Consider the following 24,186-nt stretch of genomic DNA (forward strand, 5'->3'; position numbering starts at 1 on the left):
ACATATTACCGTATGCAAACTGTACTGTATACAGTATGTATATGTATATTTAATGTCTTAACTGTGCCTGTTTAAGTATTGAATATTTATATGGAATTTTACCACTGAAGGGAAATCTTAGTGCCTGAGCATAAAAAGAATAGGAGCATACTGCAACGCGTGTGAAGGCCATAAACGATATTAATTTTGGAACTTAAACATACAGTATATGGCTGGTCTCGGTACTTTAAAGAAAACATACACACCAGTATTCCATTTCTCCCTAAACATTTTAAGCATCGAAGTCTTTAACTAACGTGATACCGGAGTCAACAAGCATACTTTTAGAATTTGATTAAAAGGGAATATAATATGGAATCGCGTATCTAAAGAAATTAATAACGATATGATTATATTCGTGTACTGCGACAGGGCTATGTAGGGCTGTTTTGCCTCTCTCTTCCTGTGACTTCCCTTGTAGCCCACTGGTCTATGTGCCTGATTACCAACTCCCATGTTGTGTGTTCAAATCCAGCTGGTGCTGTGACTTTTCTTTTAACAAACATTTCTTTGAAAAAATAGAATAGCAATATTATGGACAATCAATTGACTTTTATGTTTCAAAATATCACAACATGATCGATTCTAAGTCATTTTTGATAGCAATGAATAGTCGCCTTCTTCCCTTCTGACAACGGTCCCTGTGTCCGCTTCCTGCTTCTATTGTGTGTGTGTGTGTGGGGGGGGATCCCTTCAGATCTCCCTTCAGATTTAAAATGTTATTAATCATATCTTCGGTGTCGCATCTTACCAGTGCAGCTGATCTTTTGCTGCCTGGGTGGGTCAACTATCACAAAGCTTTAGAGAACCTAACATTTCTATTATCAACAAATTGTAAATTTGTAATAGAGTAAATTTTTATAGAGAAATGGAGGCTGGACAGTATGCGTTACAATATAAACATTTGTATTGATTTAAATCGTGTTTTGATTTAAATCGCAAACGCGTGTTTAATTATATGTGTTTTTTTTAATCATAATCAGACTAATGCAACATAAATTGATACAGTATCTTCTAAGTATCTTAATAAACCTTCAGCATAGCTTTCTACCCGTTTAGATGTATTTTTCTTTTTGGGATCAAACGCGGAAGGATTAGATTGTAATCGTTTTTACTTTTCAAATACGTTTTAGAAAAGTGTAATCTATACCTGCCCAGACTGTACGCCTTCCTAAACCCCACCCTGACCACTTTCACTCCTGTCCTGCTCTTCCCCCCGCACCCCAGCCGGGTGCTCTTCGGCCTCTGCCCGGGACGAATGTATATTTAGATATTTACACCCAGCGCGGCACCGAGGGAGCGTCTGCATTTATAACTTAGTTTTTAAAATTAGTCAAGCAATATGAAGCATCTCCTTTTACTTTTAAGTCCCTTAAATACATTGAGCACAGCTTTCTCACCACTTAGATTACTTTTTGATACCATCCTTACACAAAGCAGAAACTTCTTGTATTATCCGATGACATACAGTACAAGTGGAAAGATTACAGATTTTAATCGTCTTTAATTTTGTTACGTTATACGTTTTAGGAACGTTTCATCTATACAAACACCACAAGACTATTCTCGATTGTATAGATGAATGTTATGTTACACCTACAGTAGTTCACTGCTTTAAATACATCGAATTAAGAAAGTTAGGTGTTAGGTTTTTAATCGGGTATCTAAGGGAATAGCAGTATAACCCTGTTCATGCACAAACAGTGGCATGATACATTATTAATCTCGGTGTCTCCTCTTGCCAGAAAGCTCTAAATTACATTTTGAGCGCGGTTTTTGACTTTCTTTAAATTGCAACCCATAAATAAGGCCGATTGCAAAAATGCACTTGGAATCTGTCCAAGCCCTACTCTGTTAGGCATTTTCTTTTACTGTAACGGACACAAAAACTCCCTTGCTTTTAACAGAGCGTTTCATAATTTCCAACACCGAAAATTATTTAAACTGCGACACTCAAAATGCAATTTAGAGCTTTCTGGCAAGAGGAGACACCCAAATTAATAATGTAACATGCCACTGTTTGTGCATGAACAAAGTTATACTGAGATTTCCTTAGATACGCGATTAAAAAAAAAATAAAAAAAATTTTGAATCCCCGGCGGAACACATTCCATAAGAATCAGCGCTTTTACAGTATATATCGCCTTTAAAGGTGGCTTCTCAAAACGCTTTACAGGATAAAAACAACAAGAACAGCAACAACAACAATATTGTATTTCATTGCACTTTGAAAACCAAGTAATAACTTAACTATATGTGCAAACGTTTCATATGTCGCTGTTGTGAATGTCTGTGGAGTGTATCTTATTTGCCTTACGTCCTGGTTATCTCGCTCGCCCTCCCCCCCTCTCTCCCTCAATTCAATTCAATTCAAGGTGTTTTATTAGCATGACAGATGGGTTCAATCAGTGTTGGGTATTTACTTTGCTTTGAGATTCCACTTTTAAAGGTGATATATAAATTTTAACTAAGATAAATTGATATCTTTGTGTTCTAAGTATCTTAATAAACTTTCAGCATAGCTTTCTCCCCGTTTAGATGTATTTTTCTTAACTAGTATACTTTAGATATTTTTTTCTGAACTGGGGAAAATCTGATCATGTTTCTCTATAACAATAATAAAAAAACATTATTTTACATATCACCTTTATGTGATATCACCTTAAGGACAGCACAAACAAGGGTTAATTGCACAATGGACCGCGCAAAGAAATTTAAAATAGTCTTCTTTAGATGTGAGGGTAGGATTGGATCGCAGCAGGCATAATTGGCAAATTAGGAAAACAAAGAACAGGACAGGCGAGACGTTTATCCAGAGAGCGAGTGATCAGAAAAAGGAACAGCTGTTACACCCAGGTTTTACGCTCTCTCTGCTGAATGAATGTCATCGGAAAATACAATCAGTTTCTGCTTTGTGTAAGGATGGTATCAAAAAGTAATCTAAGTGGTGAGAAAGCTGTGCTCCTCAAAGCGCTTTACAGGATAAAAACGATAACAACAATAGTGGCTGGGCAAACGATTTTTTTATAGAAATACAAAATGAGATATAATGATGTGCATGAACAAAGTTATACTGCTATTTTCCTTAGATACGCGATTAGAAAAAATAAATTTTTTGAATTCCCGGCGGAACACATTCCATAAGAATCAGCGCTTTTATATATCGCCTTTAAACACATATATTTAAACACGCGTTTACAATTTAAATCAAAACGCGATTCAAATCAATATAAATGTTTATTTTGTAATGCATAGGTGACTATTCATTGTTATTAAAAAGACTTAAATTCGATCATGTTGTGATATTTAGAAATATAAATTTGTTTGGTGCGAGTGAGGTTTTATTTAATCTCTGACCAAGGGAAACGTTTCATTTTTTCAAAGAAATGTTTGTTAAAAAAAAGTTATGGTTTTAGGGGGATTCGATCACAGACCACGTGAAAGTCAGGAACCTAACCCACAGCGCCACCGGCAAGGTCACATGCACTATGCTGAAAAAGCACTATGGAAACATTATCAACAGACAATCTACAGTGTGTACTATTCTTGTGTTGCGGTACATGAATATAATTATATCGTTATTAATTTCTTTAGATACGCGATTCCATATTATATTCCCTTTAATCAAATTCTAAAAGTATGCTTGTTGACTCCGGTATCTCTTTAGTTAAAGACTTCCATGCTTAAAATGTTTAGGGAGAAATGGAATACTGGTGTGTATTTTTTCTTTCAAGTACCAAGACCAGCCATATACTGTATGTTTATGTTCCAAAATTAATATCGTGTAACGCTTACGGCTGACAGGTACTGTGCAAGAGCCGGCGTACCAGAGCAGGTGACGTCACCGCCCTTCCTTGTGATAGCAGGACTACAGCTACTGGCCTGTAGAGAGATCTCTCTTTAGCTCACCAGGCTGGGTCCCTGCTGAGTGATGCGGGAGTCCTGGGTTCGAGCCCCCGACGGTGGGGGGCCGACCTAATGCGGCAAGGGCGCCTGCCTGAGCCCCCGTTGTGTTACATCGTTTATGGCCTTCACACGCGTTACAGCATGCTCCTATTCTTTTTATGCTCAGCTACTAAGATTTCCCTTCAGTGGTAAAATTCCATATGAATATTCAATACTACAACGGGCACAGTAAAGACGTTTACTGTAAATCTTTCTACGACAGACCAACGGACCACAAGTGCCTCTGTCGGTCAACCAATCACGTACCGTGGTACTGTGCGTCATCTTGCGTCACAATGCGTGACGCCGTAGCCAATTACCTCCGGTACGTGTCTGTACCGTGCACTTTGAATGGCTGCATCTGTATATTGATGATTAATATCTATCACTATGGAAGTGTAGGGGTTTTGTGCATTTACTGAGACAATTAATAATTGTAGCAGTAAGTCACAAAATGATTCTTTGATGGCTATTAGAAAACTGACCTTGCGGAAGAACTCGGCAACGCACATGTAACGAAAGCGTTCTTTCAGTTGCCCTATGCAGACAACACGATCCGGGGTGGAGTGAAGAGAACACAGGGAAAAAAGGCAGGCAGGAGACGGGAATGAAAACGGGGGGTGTGTCCAAAGTGCGCAGGTGTCCAGGGGGGGTGAGTCCGGGGCAAACAATCCAAAACAGATTCAAAATGGGAAAATCCAAGACGAAGGCAAAAGGTCCAAAGCCGGGCGGTACAAACGAGACTGACGATTAAAACCAGAGCCGGGGTCAGGACCGGCAGGGGAAATGGGAACGGGAACAGGAACAGGAACTTAAAACCATAACGGAGCCAGGCGCATCCAGATACCGGGCTCGCACGATGCGGGAATCAATGCAGAGCCCCGAACTGAGTGGGCATCTGGCTTTTAAGGGGGTCTGGAAGGAAGCTGAAACAGGGGGCAGGTGCACAAAATCAAGTCCGAAGTGAAGGAACCGGAGCGCCCTTCAGGGGGAGGGACTACAATCGTGACAGCACACACATGAACACTAATAAACGACAATAAATTTATTAATGCATAAAATGTGCACATAAACATAACAGATCTTATAGTGAGGGTTAGCAGAATACAAAAGGTGTATATTCAATCACAAAGAGTTACAAACCAAGAGGGACATACATTCAGTATACCATTCATTTAGACTGTTTCGTAAATGAGCTTTGATTACAACTTTTACACTAGATACTAGCAAGGAAGTACGTCACTCATAGGAATTAAATTGATATCAACTGGGGTTGAGGTAACAATTGAATTCTCGAGCTGTAATGCAGAATGTTGAATACTCATCCAATCTGTGTGGATTCAGATCTCCCGCGGACACAAGGGAACAGCGACAGGCTGTTGCTGCATCCAATTGGCATCCTCCGGCCCTGTGCCAGGCAGTCCTGGTTCGGCGTGAGGTGTGTTAGAAGGAAGGAGAGATTCTTGCTGTTGCGCGCAGGCAGTGGGCTCTCTGAAGACCGGCTAGTTAGTCCCAGCTGCTTGTGCACATGGAAAGTGACTGTGGGTCCAAGCAAGTCACACTCTTTAGACGGGAAGAAGACCAGTTCCTTCCCGATGTAGCGCTAGTCCTGAATCCTGAGATTCAGCTGTCGACAGTTCCGACCGTAGTTCACTCGTTGATCAGGCGAGCTTTGGCGATGGTGTACCGGCAGTTCACGAGGCTTGCTAACCTCGAGCAGATCTTTTTGTTATGCACGGGCAACCTCCGTTCTCGACTCTTAAAACAAAGTTAAGTCCTGGCACTCGGACACACTGGCCGTCACGTGATTGTCCGAGCTCAGTCTGAGAACGTCCTGGAGGGGCACCTTCTGGGCATTGTGCTGCCTGTTTTATCTGGAGGAAGTACGGTAGTTCAGTGGCTTAAAGTTCCGCGGGCATTCGAGACTCACGTGGAGTTACCCTGCCCTACCAGTTCCTGATTGGCTGATTGAGGTGGAGGATGAGTAACAATGACCTCTGACCTTAGGGTTGTAAACCTTGGGATGAGACTCTCCCATGGAATCTCCCAGACAGTAAGGTGCCAGAGATGACCATTTTTAGGGTGGCTGGTGAATCTCAGCCTTGGGAGCTGTTCCTTATCAGGAAACTCTACCAGCTAGAAAAACACCTTAAATGTGAACCAGATGGAATGGCCTCTCTGTATCCAGCTGCACTGAGATGAGGGAGAGAGGGACTGGCAAGGGAGCAGCAAACTTAATTCCTGTATTTTAAATACGCCTTGCCGCTACAGAAGTGTCCTTAGAAGAAAAACATCTTCTATGATAGTGGTACAGTCCATCACGCCCCTCCTATAGCCTTTCAAAGAGAAAAAAGACTGACAACAAAGTATGTCTATGTGTGGTAATCAACCAGGTCTTACAAACATTCTTAAACCCTTCCACCTCCTTTCATTGCAAATGATTTGTACATGTTAGAAGGTTAATTTTGGCTTCTGATATTATGGTGGATTAAGAGTCCTGGAATCTTTGTAGAAGTACAAAGATGAAAGAAAGGGCAGTGTAATCATGGCCAAGAGAAGGCAAATGTTGGACTATCTGCTTGGAGTGAATGGAGCAAAACGTAGGCAACTCCTTGAGCAGAACCTGCGTCATCCTTCAGACTGGGGTTTATGAAGATTCACAATCCAATGGGACAACGACCCCAAGCATATAGCCAAGACAGTACTGGAGTGGCTTCAGAACAAGTGAGTAAATGTCCTTCAGTGGTCCAGCCATAGCCAAGACTTGAATTCCATTGACAATCTGTAGAAGTACTTGATTCCAGTTCACCCATCCAACCTGACAGAGCTCGAGCAAAACTGCAAGTAAGACTGGCCGAGCATTCTGAACTCTAGATGTGCAAGACTGACACAGGAAGACTAAAAGTTCTCATTGCTGCAAAAGGTGCAAAGCACAGAGTATCAACTGAATGACAAGAATGACAGGTGGATACTTCAGTAAGCCAAATATTTGTTTGTCTTTTCTTACACAAATGAAAACTTTTTGCTCCCTTTAAAATGTTGCAGCTGTCGTGTGCATCACCAGAAAATCAATTTCTAAGCATTAAAAATCTTGCTATCCTTCTGATCATTAAAGTGTCATTGCCCCAGCACTGTATAGTCTTACTTTGGACGCCTGTCTGAAGTTGGATCCATTTCTAAGAATGGTGACTCACATATCCTCATGCTCACCTTTGGCTCAACCACACAAACTATGACGTTAATCATCTGCTTTTGCTCCAAGGGTTTATGTTACTAGGCTCTCTCCTGGGGATCCTTGTGTTCAAACATTGCCCTTTCTGTGGATGATCCGTGACAAACAGAATTCTAATAACTCACAGCTCAGATTCTGACTGGGCAGACTGTCATTGCCTGGTGTGAATGTGTGCATATCTGTTTCTGTGCATGTTCTGTGGCCTGCTGTACAGTACATCACAAATGAAAGGGAAATGGAAAACTAAAATAAGACTCAAGTGTTTTATCTTTCATTAACAGTGTCTCATTAGTATCTGTGCTAGATCCTGTCATCCACTGCTTACCACGACAGGCTCTAGCACAGGATAGTAGCTAATACGTTTAACAATCTCACTGCACAATGTTGTATATTCAAGGGCTGATCTTCTATACTTTTTCTTTCACTTTTCATTTCCTAGAAACTCAGTGCTGCCAGGAATATTCTGAGAACAAAATCAATCTGAGTGAAAATCTAAGCAGAGGAAGATTGTTTTACAGAGTCAACAAGGTCTAATTCAAGGTCATCAGCACTAACAACATTCTCTCTGGAGACAGGTGAGAAGAAAATTGAAAGTGTGTATTGTTACACAACAGCAGAGACTATGAGTTATGCTATCATGAGAGTGGTGATGGATTTTTTTCATTGCTTATTTTTGCAGGTTCTGTACATTTGAACTTTCAAAGTGACTAAAGTAAAGGCGTTTTCCCTTTTTACCACATAATTCCCCCACACTAACAGAGAGCCTAAATCCAGCCAGGATTCAATCACTGTCTCTCAGGCATCCCAGCAGTGGATTTAATGACTTCAGAAAGCCATCTTTATCAGTGGAGAACTCAATGCTCTGAGGTTTACTGGCAGAGTCTCACACTGGGTAATATGTTGGTAAATATTGCCTATGGAATTCTACTATTGATAAATTCTACTATGGAACTGCGATGTGTCCTGAAAAAATCTTCTATGATAGTGGTACAGTCCATCACACCCCACCTACAGCCTTTAAAAGAGAAAAAAAAAACTGACAACAACAAAGTAAGTCTGTGGTGTAATCAACTAGGTCTTGCAAACATACTTAACCTCTTCCAGCTACCAACATTACAAATGCTGTTTACACATTAGATGGTTATTTTTGGCTTCTGATATTATGGTGGATAAAGAGCCCTGGAATCTTTGTAGAAGGACAAAAGACGGAAAGAAAGGGCAGTGTAACCATGGCCAAGAGAAGGGAAATGTTGGGGAGAGCTTTTTTCATACACTTTTTATCATTGTTTTTCCAGCCCAACAAAGATCAACATATATGAGCAGGTGTCCTGTGCCAAATCCAATCTGCACTCCTTCCAAGCATACAGGAATGTCAGTGAATTAAATATTGACATATGAAAATACACAAAAATATGCAATCACACATATGCAGTTTGAGCAAACATAAGACAATAACCAAGTACCACAAACTACCAGGCATCTTGTATTATTAGGAGTCCAGGTGGGGAGCTGCGTCAGCATGCGTAGGCTGCAAAGGAACAAATAATAGGTCTATTCCATGGTTAAAAGAGAAGAAAGAAAACACAACATTTCGGCCGTGGAGCCCTCACACCTGAAGAAGGCTCCACGGGCGAAACGTTGTATTTCTTTCTGCTCTTTTCATCTAGTGTCATTAGCCTTTTAACAGTTCCTGTCAAAATAAAATAGAAATGGATAACATTCTAGAGAGAGTTCGAAATACCAAGGTACAATTTAAACCATATTTCTTCCACTACAACCACAATATTTTGGAGAGATCGCTGAACCTAACTGTTCTGGCATGTCCGTTCGCCTCCGTCCTGCTTCAGCAATGAATGCAGCGCGGCACATTCTGAGGGAGATGTGGTCAATCAGGTTGCAGGAAAACCACGCTATGCTTTTTTTTGAGATCCTGAAAAGGACAGGAAGCCATGTATATGTGTGCAGCTGGATATGTATTTGCAGGTGGCGTAGCAAATTCTGCTGAAGCCCCACTGCCTGGTGTGGACGGTAGCTGTGCATGTTGCAGCAGAATTGTGCATGTGAGATCAAGGGGGCATGTCATGTGTTTCAGCAGTTCTTTAGATGACCTGTGGACCGATCTTTCACGATGAAGAATTCCTTAAGAAGAATAGATCTTGGCCCACCATCCCAATGCCTCCGTCTCCCAACAACAACCTCCCACTGCCCTTAGTCTGCAAGGCAGTCCTTTCAAGTGCGATGACGACGCCGGGACCTTCGTTGCCTATTGTACGAGCTGAACTTTTGTGCTCATCAATTCAACGCTCTTTCCATCAACTCATCTTGTCTTTTGACGCTTCGTGTTTTGCGCTCCTTTGACTATCGGCATATCGGGTGACTGCAAACACTGAAGTTCTTGCTTACGGAGTGTGGAACATTGTTTTGAAGTGATCACTGTACTGTCATGTTGACGCCGAGTGAATCTTTGTTTGGCAACATGGGCAGGCTGACAGCAGCGCGAGCGAAAGTAATGGCAAATGTCTTGACTTATTTCTGAATGTGAATGTTCTTTAGGAAAGGGATGCGGCATTGCTTCTCCCCCCTGTAAAGGTCATGCATTCCAGACGTGATTATGAGCGAAAGGTTGACACAAGTGTCTGAAAGGAGCTGGAGAGGAAGCAGCCCTGCCCCGTGTGAGAATAGAGCTCATGACCTTCAGATCAGGAGACTGACGCGCTACCTACTACACCAACGAGGCCAGCTGGGGTGCATGTGCTGGAAAGCTTGCCTCACATGGATTTCTGTTGCCTGTTCCCTAATCTTGCGACGCCCTCTGCTGGATGTTGCATTTGCCTTTTGATCTCACTGATACATTTTTGGTCTGTTTCTGTTGCGAGTCCGTCTTTCAGATCTCACCTAGCACAAGACTCTCTGGCTGAAGTGGCCTCTCTGCTTCAGCATCGTGCCCTCACTCAGCCATTAAAAACGTCACTCGGACTTCTGACATGCTGACATGAAATGTCAAGAGAGAGTGGCGGAGACGCTTAGGCCAGAGAGAAGATGAAAATGGGGCGTGGCTGCGAAACACTTGACAGCTGCACGACGCTCTCCACGCAAGGCGTGACCACAGGCTAAAGGACACCTTTCGGCACATCAAGCTCTAAGCACACACCTGGAGGATGCAGGAATTGATCCCGCTACCTTTCACATGCAAAGCAAGCGCTGTACCATACAAGCTAACCCCCCCTCGCTGGGGCTTATGCCTCGGCGTCACCTAGTGCCACTTGTTCCCCTCTTACTGGGCGCAGTTCACTGCCCTTCGTCTGCAAGGCAGTCGTGTAATTGCGGCTTTCTTGACTTATTGATGAAGGTCTGACTGGACGAGCGAATGACGCCTCTCCCCCGTCCTCAAGCTCGCTGACAGATTGAAATGGAAAGGGCTGTTGTGGCTCGTTGGTCTAGTGGTATGATTCTTGCTTAGGGTGCGAGAAGACCTGGGTTCAACTCCCGGACGAGCCCTTGTGTACTCTTTTCCTCCTCGTCCACAAGACTGGGAACTGATATCCACATCACTTCGCAGCGTCTGCTTATGGCAAACGATGGAATGTGACTAATGACTGAACGAGCCTGGTGAATACTCATCACGTGGCACAATGAGAGCGTGCAGTCAGCTGTCCAAGGCGGCAACCTCATTGCTCGTTCAAAAGAACACGTCCTGAAAACTCATCACCACTATGTCGTAGATGAGCACCGCGATTGCTTGTTGTCATGCGTCCTTACTTAGGAAACGCAGAAGCAAAAACTGCCCTCTCTCAGCCACCGAAACATGTGCGGCTCGCCTTGCGCTCTCTGCGCCTCACATATTTGTGGAGCTGTCTGCTCTTCTTTCTGTTGAAGTACTCAAGTTACGGGGCGTCCTGCAGACTATGATGTGCTCACTGAGAGCTTTCAAGATTTGAAGGGAAACTACGAGCTTGATGGCTCAAGTCGAACAAATGTGATTGTTAAGCAATCGATGATCAAAATTATTTTATAACGTATTCTAACAATTCGTGAGAGTATGTTCTAAAGGTCCCTGGCTTGATCCCGGGTTTCGGCATTTTGTTTCATCGCACCCTTTGTTCCTCTCTCCAGCGCCCCCTGCCTAAAATGACGCTTCCCTTTCTCAGCCCGAAACGCAAGCAGCAACCCCTACAGGTTTCCGTAGTGTAGTGGTTATCACGTTTGCCTAACATGCGAAAGGTCCCCGGTTTGAGACCGGGCGAAAACAGCCTCTTCTTGCACGCTCCTGCACTTCACAGAGGTCTTGAACCACCAGTCATTTGTTCCCGATGTATTTCCGGTGCCTTCATGCAGTCTTGTACCAAACGCGCGTTCCTTCTGTATGCGTAGCCGATCATTTGCAATTGGGCTGTGCCGACAGACCAAGACGAGCTCTGTCGGCTCAAAAGCAGCGCAACACCTGCAAGAACAACAGAAAGATTAGCATCCAGCAGGGGCCTCTTAGTGAGCCCAAGATCACATCAAGAATCGACTCCAGCAACAGGGCTGGGCGCATTGTTCCATACTCCGACCACTCTCGGTGTAAACAGGTCCCTCCTGGTCTCTGCTTGAAATGCACTTTCCTGCGTTTGTTTTGGTGTAACTGGCTTCCCCTGCATGGGCGAATGTGAAGAAGATCCTTAGTAAGTCATTGAAGAAAACCGAGAAGAGGTCGGAGTGGCCTCTGTCGTTCATCAACGATCCAGTCAGGCAGTACTCCTCTGTAAAGCACCGTTCGTTCACATCGATTGGCTTTTTTTTGCCTTCATTCGTGCATGTAGTAAAAGCAGATGCCCCTATTCTGCCGTGACCCGGATTCAAAACGGGGTTGTTGCGGCCACAACACAAAATACTGACCACTATACGATCACAGCGAGTTACCAAGACACACACGGCTCCACCCTTTTCCACCCCTGAATAGCATTGGCGAGTTGAATAGCATTCAATTCACATCGAATAGCATTGGCCCCTGAATAGCATTGGCGAAGCTCAGCACTAGGCCACTGGGCACAATTTCCCACCGTTTCCATAGTGTAGTGGTTATCACGTTCACTTCGCACATGAAAAGTCCCTCGTTCGAAACAGAGTGACTTTTTTTGTCGCCACGCACACTGTTTGGGGATTCGCCTAGCGCTGTGATCGAACAGACCCACTCACCTCTTAGTGTGGCGGGATCTGCACAGTGCATGTCGCAGCGCTTTCTGGTTTCACTTTAATGCGCGTCCTGATGTCAAGTCGTGTGCCGTGCAGAGGTTCTGAAAGCGAGAGCAATGAAAAGGTGCACGGCGCTGTGAAAGAAAACACAGAGAAGCGAAAGGCAGTCCTTTCTCTAAGACCGGGGTATAGTTAGCTTGAAGTTTGAAAACGATTTTGGCACGCCTGTAGCGCTTTCGCGAAATCTCTTAGAGTTACAAAAACACTTGCTTTGTGTATAAGATGCATTGTGACTTTCTCAGCCTTCACTTTGTCGTTTTTATGACTTTTTTTTTACCACGCTCGAATATTGTTTTGTCCATATCTTCGCAATGGAAGCACAGAACGCCTTCAAACCAAATGCATTTTAAAGACCACGACTTGTCGAAATTTCCACAGTCTCTACATCAAACTTTCAGTGAGCTAATTTCGTTTTTTTCGTAAGAAAATCCAAAATACTACAGAAGCAATCAAAGGTATACGTTTCTTTTGGATCGAGAAGAGGATAATTATGAGACTCAAAACATGCCTGTCTTTTCTTTTTTCGAGGACAAATGGATTATTGAGGTGTAAAGATGGGTTCAAAACCAAAATCATCTGCTATTGCTGCTGTTTCTTTGATAGTTTCTTCAAATCCTTCAACTGATCATCGATATCAAGGAATAATATTATACAAATTGTGGTTTTCTGTTAATTGCCAATTTTATTGTAATTACATCTTCGTTTACAGATGTCTTGCATGTATCACAAGGTATAATAGTCGCCGTGCGTCCTCAGCTAAAATGTTTTAAAAAGTACGACAAAAGTACAATATGCTTAACAACATTTATGGTTATATCTATATTAAAATGAAGGTAAATATACCAAGATATTAAAATACAATTTTACAGTCCTAACCTAATAATGCTTGTGAAGTTTTCCTATAAATCCGAACTGTAATTTTGAAATATTATTGCTGAGAATGCAAAGAGAGTACAAATATCAAATTCAATGAGTGAAAATACAAAAGTAGTTCGCTAAACTGAGTTTCTTCACTGAAATGATTTGCTTGCGAAGCACTAAGCAGCTTTGAACGGATGGCGGGAATCAAATATACAGATGGGTTCAGAGTGTGCTTTCCAACTTTTGTGTAACATTTTTCTTTGATAGGGCGGAGTTGTCTTCACAATCTGGGTTAAATAAAAAGGAGTGACATCAGTACAAAACAGCTTTCCTTCTTGGGGAACAATGGTTGTGTTCCATATTTCTAACTTTTTTGGTTTCAAGATCTCAATTTAGTGTGAAACATAAAAGCCAGCTGGCTAAATCTCTTACACGTCATTTATAATGGTCTTTCAACTAATTGCCCATGCAGGGATCAAACCCCAGCTGCTGGTACGAGTAGCGTAAGGCTCTGCAACATGCAGATGAGGAACTAATCTCTGCTTCTTCATTATATACACAGTGAGCTATATTTGCAAGCCTACTGCCCCCTAGGGGCTCTGTATTTCATTGCGGTACAAGACCGGTCGTGGAGACTTCTCGGTCTCGGTGAAAGTGATACACTCCATAAAATTTCCGGACATTCATTTGGAAAATCACCAACAGCAGTCGAGATCTATTGGAGTTTTTTTTTTTCATTCTATACTGCGATTTCTGAAGGGTACCCTGTGAAAATACGAGTTTTGACGAGAAGGGATGGACATATATGGTCAGCAGGCTTGGGGAATTGGACCTTATGGTGAAGGCTGCGGGCTCAGCATCAGCAGACCCTGATCAGTATCGGTTGACTCCGATATTTACCTTAGTGTCGGTATACTAAGATGTTTTGGTAACGAGGAAAGAGGGACAAAGCAAATTGGCAGAATGTGTGCTATTTTGTTGACTATAAATCCCCACATGCTGTGTTCAGAGGGTCATTATTAAAAAAAACGTAACAGTAAAATCTCTTGTACTTCACGATTATGAGTGCCTGTTACATTGTGTCTCACACCTCAGTGTCAGAATTGTGAGACGATTTTGTAATCAGCAGAAATTGCATTCACCTTTTCCCAATGCATTCTCACATGCCATTTTCTCACATGCCATGTTCAGAGAGTCATATTTTTAAAATGGTACAGTAAAATGTCCTGAAGTTCAGGATTGTGACAGTCTGTTATATTGTGTCTCACACCTTGATGTCAGAAATATGAGACGATTTTAAAATCAGGAGGGAGGGCCCTAGCAATATAACAAATATTGCATTTACCATTTGCCAATGTATTCTCTCATGCCATGTTCAGAGGGTCGTATTTAAAAAACGGTACAGTAAAATGTCCTGAAGTTCAGGATTTTGATAGTCTTTTCCATTGTCTCTCACACATCTATGTCAGAATTTTTAGACATTTTTATAACCAGGAGGTAGGTTCACAGCAATAAGCAGAAAGTGTGATCACCCTCTGCTCATCCTCAGTTAACCATATATTCTCATATGCCATGTTCTAAATGTCCCATTTAAAACTGCTATATTAAAATTTCTTGCAAAATGCAAGAGTTTGAGACTTTTTATGATCAGAAGGCAAGGTCGTGGCAAATATGCAGAAAGTGCCAGTGAACTTATGTTTTGCCTTTGTCTTATTTACTCATTGTATAACATGCCAGATTGTTTTATTGTGAGTTGTGTTTCTGAAATGTGTTTCATACAAAAATGCAATTTGGACAGTCTCTACTTACATATTCCCCTTTACTGAGGATATGTACATTAATACATCTGGATAAGTATTTTTAAAAATGACTGTAGAGTGCCATCTACAGGCGAAAGACGGCATGACATCACAACAGCAGCATTTAAGATGGAACGAAAAACGCGAAGAAGCTGGCGAATAAGAAGCCAACTTCAGCCTCGTTAATGCAATAGCATTAGGTGAGGTGAGGTGGGAAAAAAAAGCAAATTTTATGCTTCAAATTCAATAAATTTTATTTATTATGAATGTGCCTGAAATTTTTCAGTACTTTAGAGGGTTTTGCCATTTTAGATGTTATGCTGTTCCTGTCTGATTTATCAAATGTGTCATTTAAATCTCCCGTCATTTCTATATCAGTCTGAAGGCCTTGAAGTAAAGATTGCAATTCATCGAAAAATGCAATTCATCCAAAAAAAGTTTCCCACTGGTGATACATACAAGGAAATGAATGTACATTATCCCCCAAAATCAACAAATTTAAAATCAAATACCTCCCTCATCTGCAGGTGGAGAGAATAATGTCAGAATAAATACAGGTTTAAAAGTCAAGAGCATTGATAGTCCTATTTTAAAATGACACTAAAATGCTCACAATATATTAAAAAGCCCTGTAAAATAATAAAAAAAATAAAACAAGGTAAAAAGAAATAATACACAGTTATAAAGCTCAGGAATTATCAATGGGAAGTTACAATGGGTTGATATGATTTAAAAAATAAAATGTTTGAAAAAAATCCACTTACAATATGCTAAAAATGGCAAGAATACTTAAAACAGGTGTGTAAAATTAAAAAAAAATAAAACAAGTTAAAAATAAATACTAAATGGTTTTAAAATTTAGGAATGTGATTGGTCAGATGCTTACGATGAGTGTTGCTGGTGTTTCGTGTGATTTACCGAAATGAAAAAAATATTCAATTTAAAAACGGCAAGAGCTTGTATGAAAAAAAAGTTCTTCAGTATCTTTGTTGTAACAGCTGCGCCAGAACTAGTGTATTCATACCTGTATACATCAGAAGAGTAGCTGAACTTGACTGGTTTATATTCAGTTATATGCATTGGGGACGAAAAGGAGACTTACATGGATTTTATTAGGTTTTAGGAATCAGAAAATTTATTTTTACATGTTTATGCCTACGAGCAGAAATAACTTCCTGCTTTCAGCGCTTTTATTGTTTCTGCTTGTAACCTCGAACAGAGGAACCCAGTACTGACTCACAGAAACGCCCCGGAGTTTCTGTGTTTCTGGGATTTAAGAGGGATGTACTGTATGAAGACAGTAAAGGGAGTTTTTTTTCCCGCTGTAGAGTATGAAGGCGGTGTGACGAGTCTGGAGGGTGGAGACGCGCATTCCGCACGGGGAGCGCAGAACAACGAGTTTCCCCTGCAGCTCGCCAAGTCCTGTCCTATATAACCGCTGAGCCTGGGACACACTGAATCTCTAACCAGCGTTGGCGATGTAAAGTGTTAAACCTAGAAGTCGAGAGTGGAGTTTTTGTATAAGTGTAAGATTAAGGGAATAGGGTTTTGGGGTGTTTGGTGCACAGAAGAGGTTTCGGTTTAGGTTTAGTTTGCTTTTGACACATTTGTAACGGCCATGGCGGCCTGTAGAGTCGGCATGCGCCGTTACTTTTGCGCACGTTTGGTGTATAAGGGTGGTGAGGGTTCGGCTCACTCGGGTGATATTTCACGGTTGGACTTTTCAAGGAAGGTGTTACAGAAAGGATTAAGGCATTAGATGTCAAATGCTTAATCACTTTGCTGAAGGGAATTGGTTTTGACATTAGTTTCAATCGGCGAAGTTACTGGAAGAATTTTGGATGAAAATAGAGGAGAAAAAAAGATGTGGGCCTGATTAGAATGTTTGAATGGCAGAAGCTGATGGATCTTTCTAATGTGGTATGAGCCTGATCAGTACCTGGATGGGAGACCTCCTGGGAAAAACCAAGGTTGCTGCTGGAAGAGGTGTTAGTGGTGTCAGCAGGGGGCGCTCACCCTGTGGTCTGTGTGGGTCCTAATGCCCCAGTATAGTGACGGGGACACTATACTGTAAACAGGCGCCGTCCTTTGGATGAGACGTAAAACCAAGGTCCTGACTCTCTGGGGTCATTAAAAATCCCAGGGCGTTTCTCGAAAAGAGTAGGGGTGTAACCCCGGCATCCTGACCAAATTTCCCATTGGCCCTTACCAATGATGGCCTCCTAATAATCCCCCTCTATGAATTGGCTACATTACTCTGCTCTCCTCCCCACTGATAGCTGATGTGTGGTGAGCGTTCTGGCGCACTATGGCTGCTGTCGCATCATCCAGGTGGATGCTGCACATTGGTGGTGGTGGAGGGGAGTCCCCATTACCTGTAAAGTGCTTTGAGTGGAGTGTCCAGAAAAGCGCTCTATAAGTGTAAGCAATTATTATTGATTAATAGGACTGTGATTGTTCGCATGTTTAATGAGATGGTGATGAAGGAAGATGTTGTGACATGGTTGTCTAAGTATTGTTTAGTGAAAGGTGAGCTTCAGAAAGTCTTGGATGATGATGGCATCTGGAACTGTTCATGGAGAGTACCTGTTTCATTGCATGAAGACAAAAAATGGTTATGGTGGATTTAAACACATTCCTTCTTTTATTGGATTATGTGAAAATAGAGGCCTTGTGTTCTACCAAGGGCAGCCAAAACCGTGCAGGAGATGTGGGGAGCTGGGTCACTTTGTGGATGCCTGTACAAAGGTGGTGTGTGGTAAGTGCAAGGAAATTGGACATGCATATACTGAATGTACAAGCGTGAGGAAATGTAATCTCTGTGAGTGTGAAGGTCATGTGTTTAAAGACTGTCCAAATTCCTTTGCAAATAGAACAAAACTGGGAAGACCGATGCAAAAACAGGAAGAGTTTGAAGAGGTATTTAGGGCTGGAGCAGTGGTTCTGGATCAGGAACTGGATGTGGTTGACGTTGAAGAAAGTAGTGGAAAAGAGAGCGAGGGTTCAGAATGGAGTGAAGGAGATGAGGCTGAGGTAGAAGAGAATGATAATGTTGCAAAAAGTGAGGTGGTATCTGAATTGATTGGTAGCATCTCTTCCAATAGCCTGCCACCTGTGGAGACTGAAAGTGCTCAAATGAAATGTACAGAACAGAGGGTGCAGTCTAAAAGAGACATTGGATTTAGAAAATGATTTAACTCCGAGCAGAGTGAGGGAAGATCATTTTCCGAGTCCTCAGGTAGGTTCTCCCATGGGTTAAGATGTCTCCAATATATGTGATCTTACTGACCAAGCTTTAGAACCAGAGACTCAAGGAGGGCAGGTGGAGAAATATCCTATGGATTGTGGGGGTGGTGGAGGAGGAGACAATTAAAGTAAAAGGGGAGGGGGGGAGGCCTGTATAGTAGGTGTCACCTTCTGAATGATTGTAACCAGAGCTTTTAGTCTCCCCTGGTCCTACTTTAAGTATGGCTCTTAATATTGTGTCCATAAATGTGAGAAGCATTCGCTCCAAGTTAAGGGCAAGGACTATACTATCATTTGTGAGGAAGGTAAATGCTGATATTGTGTTGTTACAGGAGTGTGGGTTACCCTTTAAAAACTGCTATAAGGATATGGAAGAACTGTGGACATTGGGCCGATCAATCTGGTGTGGGTCCAAAGGAAATAAATCTGATGGTATAGCTGTTCTAATTAAAAATAAGATGGTAGAGGTACGCCAGCACCTTGTAATGAAACCAGGGAGAGCACTGGTGGTGTATCTGGGTTTCATGAATGTCTAATTTAAACTCTTAAATATATATTGTCTGAGTTGCTCACATGACAGATATGTCCTAATTCAGGAACTGAGTATATTTATTGGGATGGGATTTTAATTCTCTTTTAGAAAGAGAAGGCAGAATGACGGGCGAGAGACGGGTCCAATTTGATAAATCATCAATATTATTGCAAACATTATGTAAAGATTTTAAACTGAAAGATGCCCTCAAACTTCATAGTCAGGGGAGGGCAGGTTTCACATGCCACAAGTCTAATGGGACCCAAGCCTCACGCATTTTGTTTTGATACGTGATTTTACTTGCACGACCGCAGGCCTAACCCCTGTTTTTTTTTCCTCTGACCATTGTCTACTGTCATGTACAATTTCTATTCCAACAGCTGTTACTGTGGAGAAGGGTGTGTGGAAGCTCGATATTTTGCTTCTGGAAGGTGAGGAAGTGACGCACAGGTTCAGGGAAAGATATAAGGAATGGCGGTCTTTGTATGACCTCTTTGGCACAAGAGCACAGTGGCTGACCCTGCGCTCTGACCCCCAGCTTCTCTCCCTGTCTGTGTGTCTCATGGAGTTAGAAAGACTACAAGCTGTGCAAACTTCCAAATCTGTAACATCATTTCAAGGGTGTATGATAGATCATTCACAAGATCAAATGGCTGTTTATTATTGTAAGAACTGTAGTTCACTACTGTTCTTTTGACTCTTGAGCTTGCATTATACAGCCGTTGAGTGCATTTTAAACCTAAGAGATATCCAACTGATTCAACCTGTCTGATGAATGTTAAATGGGTTGTGACTTTTGGCAAAGTTTTTTGCAACATTTGTTTCATGCATACCATTCATCTCTATAACAACTTTCCTGTACCCTGAACATATGTTTTAAATTGCTTGATCCCATTTGGTGCAACCTTTGCATTGTACTTGTAATGTGTTGTTTGCATTAGGAGTGTGTTTAATAAGCAGAAAAGAAGCCCGTTTCTTCTATTGCTTCTGATCTTATACAGTGGTCAGAATCTCTCATCCAAAAGCTGATGAGTGGGAGGGGGGGAAATTAGTGCAGATGCACAATCCATAAAAAAACATTAAAGAGCATAAAGGTTTTCATCAGATGGACTTGTTTGACTGTTTAGGATTAATGTTTTGGTGGCAGATCAATTAAAGGACAACATCCAGAAACACTGGTTCTCACACTGAATGCATTCTCCTTCAATAATCTTTTTTACCAACAGGTGAGTGGAGTTGCCATGGGCACCAAAATGGGACCCAGCTATGCCAATATCTTTGTTGGCTGGGTAGAAGAACGTTTCTTCGCTTCCTACACTGGCTATGTCCCTGACCTCTTCAAGCGATATATTGATGACTGCGTCAGTGCCGCCACATGCTCCAACAATCAGCTTAAGTGCTTCCTGCACCATTTCACCAACTTCCACCTGTCCCTCAAATATATGGTTAACATATCTTCCACTACTCTTCCATTTCTGGACATCAACTTCTCCATCAACTACCCCAGACTCTCCACTTCTGTTTATTACAAACCCACGGATTCACACAGCTGTCTCTTGTATAGCTAATTTCACCCCAAACATACTAAAAATTCTCTCCCTTTTTCACAGTTCCTTCGGCTACAACAAATATGCAGCGACGACATCGACTTCCAGAACCAAACCCTCAAAATGTACTCCTTTTTCAACAACAGAGGATACCCCAGCAGTGTTATTGACAGGGCCCTTGCCCGAGCCAAAAACACCCCTTGGACCATCAACCCAATCAGGAACTCCCACCGTAACAACCGCATTCCTTTGGTGCTTCCCTAACACACTTCCTATCCCCAGGACTGTTAACGACAACTTTTCCATCCTACAGGATGATCCCTCCATTGGGGCCCTCTTTTCTGACCGCCCCAATCATCTCATATCTCCAATCACCTAATCTGCGCAACCTTCTTGTTCACAGCTCCCTTGACCGCCCTCAGCAACCCTCCACACCAGGTATTTTCCCCTGCAACAGAGCTCGCTGTATCGCCTGCAAGTACACATCCAACACCACACTCATTCAAGGCCCCTCAGGACAATTCTGGATCACCCAGATGGCATCTTGTACCTCCAGCAACCTTATTTACTGTATCTCTTGCAGTAAATGCCCAGTTTCTCTCTATATTGGAGAAACAGGAAGGGGACTTGGAGACCGCTTCAGAGAACATGTCAGGGCTGTGAAGATTAAAGATCTCTCCAAAAACCATTGTTTCTCATTTAACCTCTGATGGCCATGACCACTCTAATCTCTCCGTCTTTGTTCTCAAAGATGGTTTTCTGAACTCATACATTAGAAAGACTACCGATACCAAACTTATCCTGCAGCTAGGATCACACCTTCCCCCTTCTCTAAACGACAGACTACTATTCTACTAAATTTTCTCCATTCATTGGAAGTTTCATTTCACACCTCTCAACACCTATTCTGACTTCACACCTCTTGATTGGCCTCTCTTTCTGTCCCCTGCTCCCGCCTCTCACCCTTCCTCCCTCCCAGCCTTTGTTCTCCCACTACATTACCTTTGCCTACTGCCTTCTCTCTCTCACCTGAAGAAGGCTCCACGGCCGAAACATTGTTTTCTTTTTTTCAGCATGGAATAAACCTATTACTTGTTCCTTAACAACTGGAAACAATATCTTCGGTCTTTCCAGAGCTGTAAGTAGTCATTCCAAGTTTATTAACTTGTCTCTGTGCTTGTATGTACTCTTCAATAGCCACTGATGTTATTTACAACAGCTATTTTAAAAAAGTAAATTTGCATTCTTTTGGACTTCTTTCTAAAGAATTGGCACATTTGGTGGCTCTGTGGCTAAGGATCTGCACCTGTGGCTGGAAGGTTGCTGGTTTACATCCCACGGTCGGCAGAGGAATCCTATTCCATGGGGCTCCTGAACAAGGCCCTTAACCCCAACTGCTCCAGGGGTGCAGTATAAATGGCTGACACTGCGCTCTGACCCCCAGCTACTCTCCCTGTATGTGTATCTCAAGGAGAGCAAGCTGGGGTATGCAAAATAGGAATTCCTAATGCAAGAAATTGTATATGGTCAATACAGTGATCATATCTTATTGGCACGTGGTAATCTCCAAGGAACAAGTAATAGGTTTATTCCATGCTGAAAAGAGAAGAAAGAAAAAACAATGTTTTGACCATGGAGCCTTCTTCAGCTATGATTTGATTTTTTACAATCATACCCACACAAACTTTGCAATTTTTAAAAATCTTGCAAACACAACCCAGATATGTTGACTTTTTAAAAAACAAAACAATTTGGGGGTATTTTTTTTTAAGAAACACATACTTCTTTTCTAGTTTTTTATGTGGCTGTGACTGTCAGAAATCCTCAGTGAAAAGGTATGCAGATCCTGTGCAGATGCAGGAGCAAGTAGTTATTGAGACAGGCGAACAATCCAGAATGTCAGGCGAGATTGTTAGGTGAAAGGTAGATCGAAATACTGGAAGTACAGAGAGAAGCAAACAATCCAAAAGAGAAGGTGAGGTCCAAGGTCGAGAGGCAAAAGGGAGTTCAGTAAACAGTAAGCGAGATTCAGAGTAAACGCGAGGTAGAGCTCTCAAAGAGAAGACTCAATACCGAGTAGCGGGAAGCGGGTTGGGATGGTTAAAACAGTGCTGCTTGCTGCACAGTAGAGCATGTGCTGGTGGATTAACACATGTTACTATTAACCCGCTGCTGGTACTGGTTAGTTTTTTTGTGAGTTGATCTCCCCTGGCTGGTGGTCGTGACATTGACAGAATGCTGTTTTGTGATTGATGCTATATCAAAATATAGGGTCCCTCAAAAATTAAACGCAGAAATAAAAACATTTAATGGACTTGTACATCTGTTGCACTCCTACACTATGAACATCCATTGGGAGTTGAATTTCAATTATGTTTCCACTTCATTCAGATGTGTTCCCTATTTTTCAGATTGTTGGCAATGCCACATGTTAAAGGAGGACAGAGGAGTAGGAGGCCAGACCTGTGGTCAAGGGCTGGTGGAGTAGGGAATGAGATCAAAGAATTTCTGAAGTTTTCTAAGCTAGAAAAAAAATTAGGTGACATGACAATATGTGGTCAACACTGTCAAACAGAGTCCTTGGAGAGGATTGCTCCAGCAACAGGAAATGGTTATCAGTGATCTGGCATGAAGATAGAAAAAAAGTAAGAATCCAAGTGCTTAGGGCGCAGAAGGAGGTGAGTATTGGTAAGGATTCCAAACCAGATGACAGTACACAAACTATAGTCAATATTTCAAGTCAAAGTGAGGGACATAGTTTGGAAGGCAACACAGAGCTCAGAAGTTCATCAGAAGATACAGAAGATGTACGGGCTGCACACGGCAGCACAGACAGTGGTCACATGTTTGAAGGAGAAAAAATCTGTGTAGAATCAGAAAAAAAGCCTGAAGAGCACAGTGAATATTCCCAGGGGGCAAGCTTGCCTGGGACGTCACCTCAGGATAAAAGGGGATTAAGAAAGATTATGTCTGTGCCTAAAACTTTCCAAGTATGTCTGAAGGCTGAACAATGGAGAAAAATACCACTTCTAAAAGGTACATCTAAACTAAGATGACCATGGACCCATATTGTATATAGCGAGTTCAGGATGATAAATCCTTGCTGCCCAATAGCCTTCAAATACCAATACATCAGGAAAGGGAATTCTGATGATTAAAGCAGTCTGTACTTTCATTTCCTACCTTCAGTTCAGTACCTTCAGTACCTTCAGTTCAGTACTTTCAGTTCTTGTAATGTAAAATACATAATGACAACAAGACACAAACCAATGGGCAATGATGACATCACAATTGATGTTGTACGAGTAGGGCAAATACAACACAGTGAAAGGGAAACAAAATTTCGACAGGCACGTCAGCCTAATCGTTAAAAGATTGCCCGTGCCCTCACAAAAGGAATCAGCAATGTGTACTACAGGCAGCTGAGCAGAACTCCGCTTGCTGAAATTACAGCAGGCAATTTATCTGAGGCTCACAAGCAAGTATTAAACACTTCAGCATTTACTGTTCGAATACCACACTTTGTCAAAACACTGCCGCTTCTTAAGCTAATAAGTAACGGGTTTTGAGCACGCATTGTATTGTTAATGCTTATATTAAAAAAGCATAAATTCACATAATGGAATTTGGACTGAACAAAGTAGTCCAGCCCCTTTACGACATTACATACCCACTGATTAAAGCTTAAAACTACAGCAGCAGGAGTAACAATAATGGCAACAACATGTTTGGAGTTCGGCATTTCATTTA

General features: G+C 42.0%; 1 non-coding gene and 1 pseudogene across 1 annotated transcript; one reads left to right on the top strand and one right to left on the bottom strand.

Moving 5' to 3' along the window:
* Positions 1 to 24,186, bottom strand: part of LOC148813170 (antigen WC1.1-like) — an 85,697-nt pseudogene that overhangs the window by 25,889 nt on the left and 35,622 nt on the right.
* trnap-agg (transfer RNA proline (anticodon AGG)) lies at positions 10,643 to 10,714 on the top strand. The gene has a single exon. It is a non-coding gene; the product is annotated as a tRNA-Pro (tRNA).

This window comes from Atractosteus spatula (assembly GCF_055471065.1).
Source record: "Atractosteus spatula isolate fAtrSpa1 chromosome 10 unlocalized genomic scaffold, fAtrSpa1.hap1 SUPER_10_unloc_10, whole genome shotgun sequence".
NCBI lineage: Eukaryota > Metazoa > Chordata > Actinopteri > Semionotiformes > Lepisosteidae > Atractosteus > Atractosteus spatula.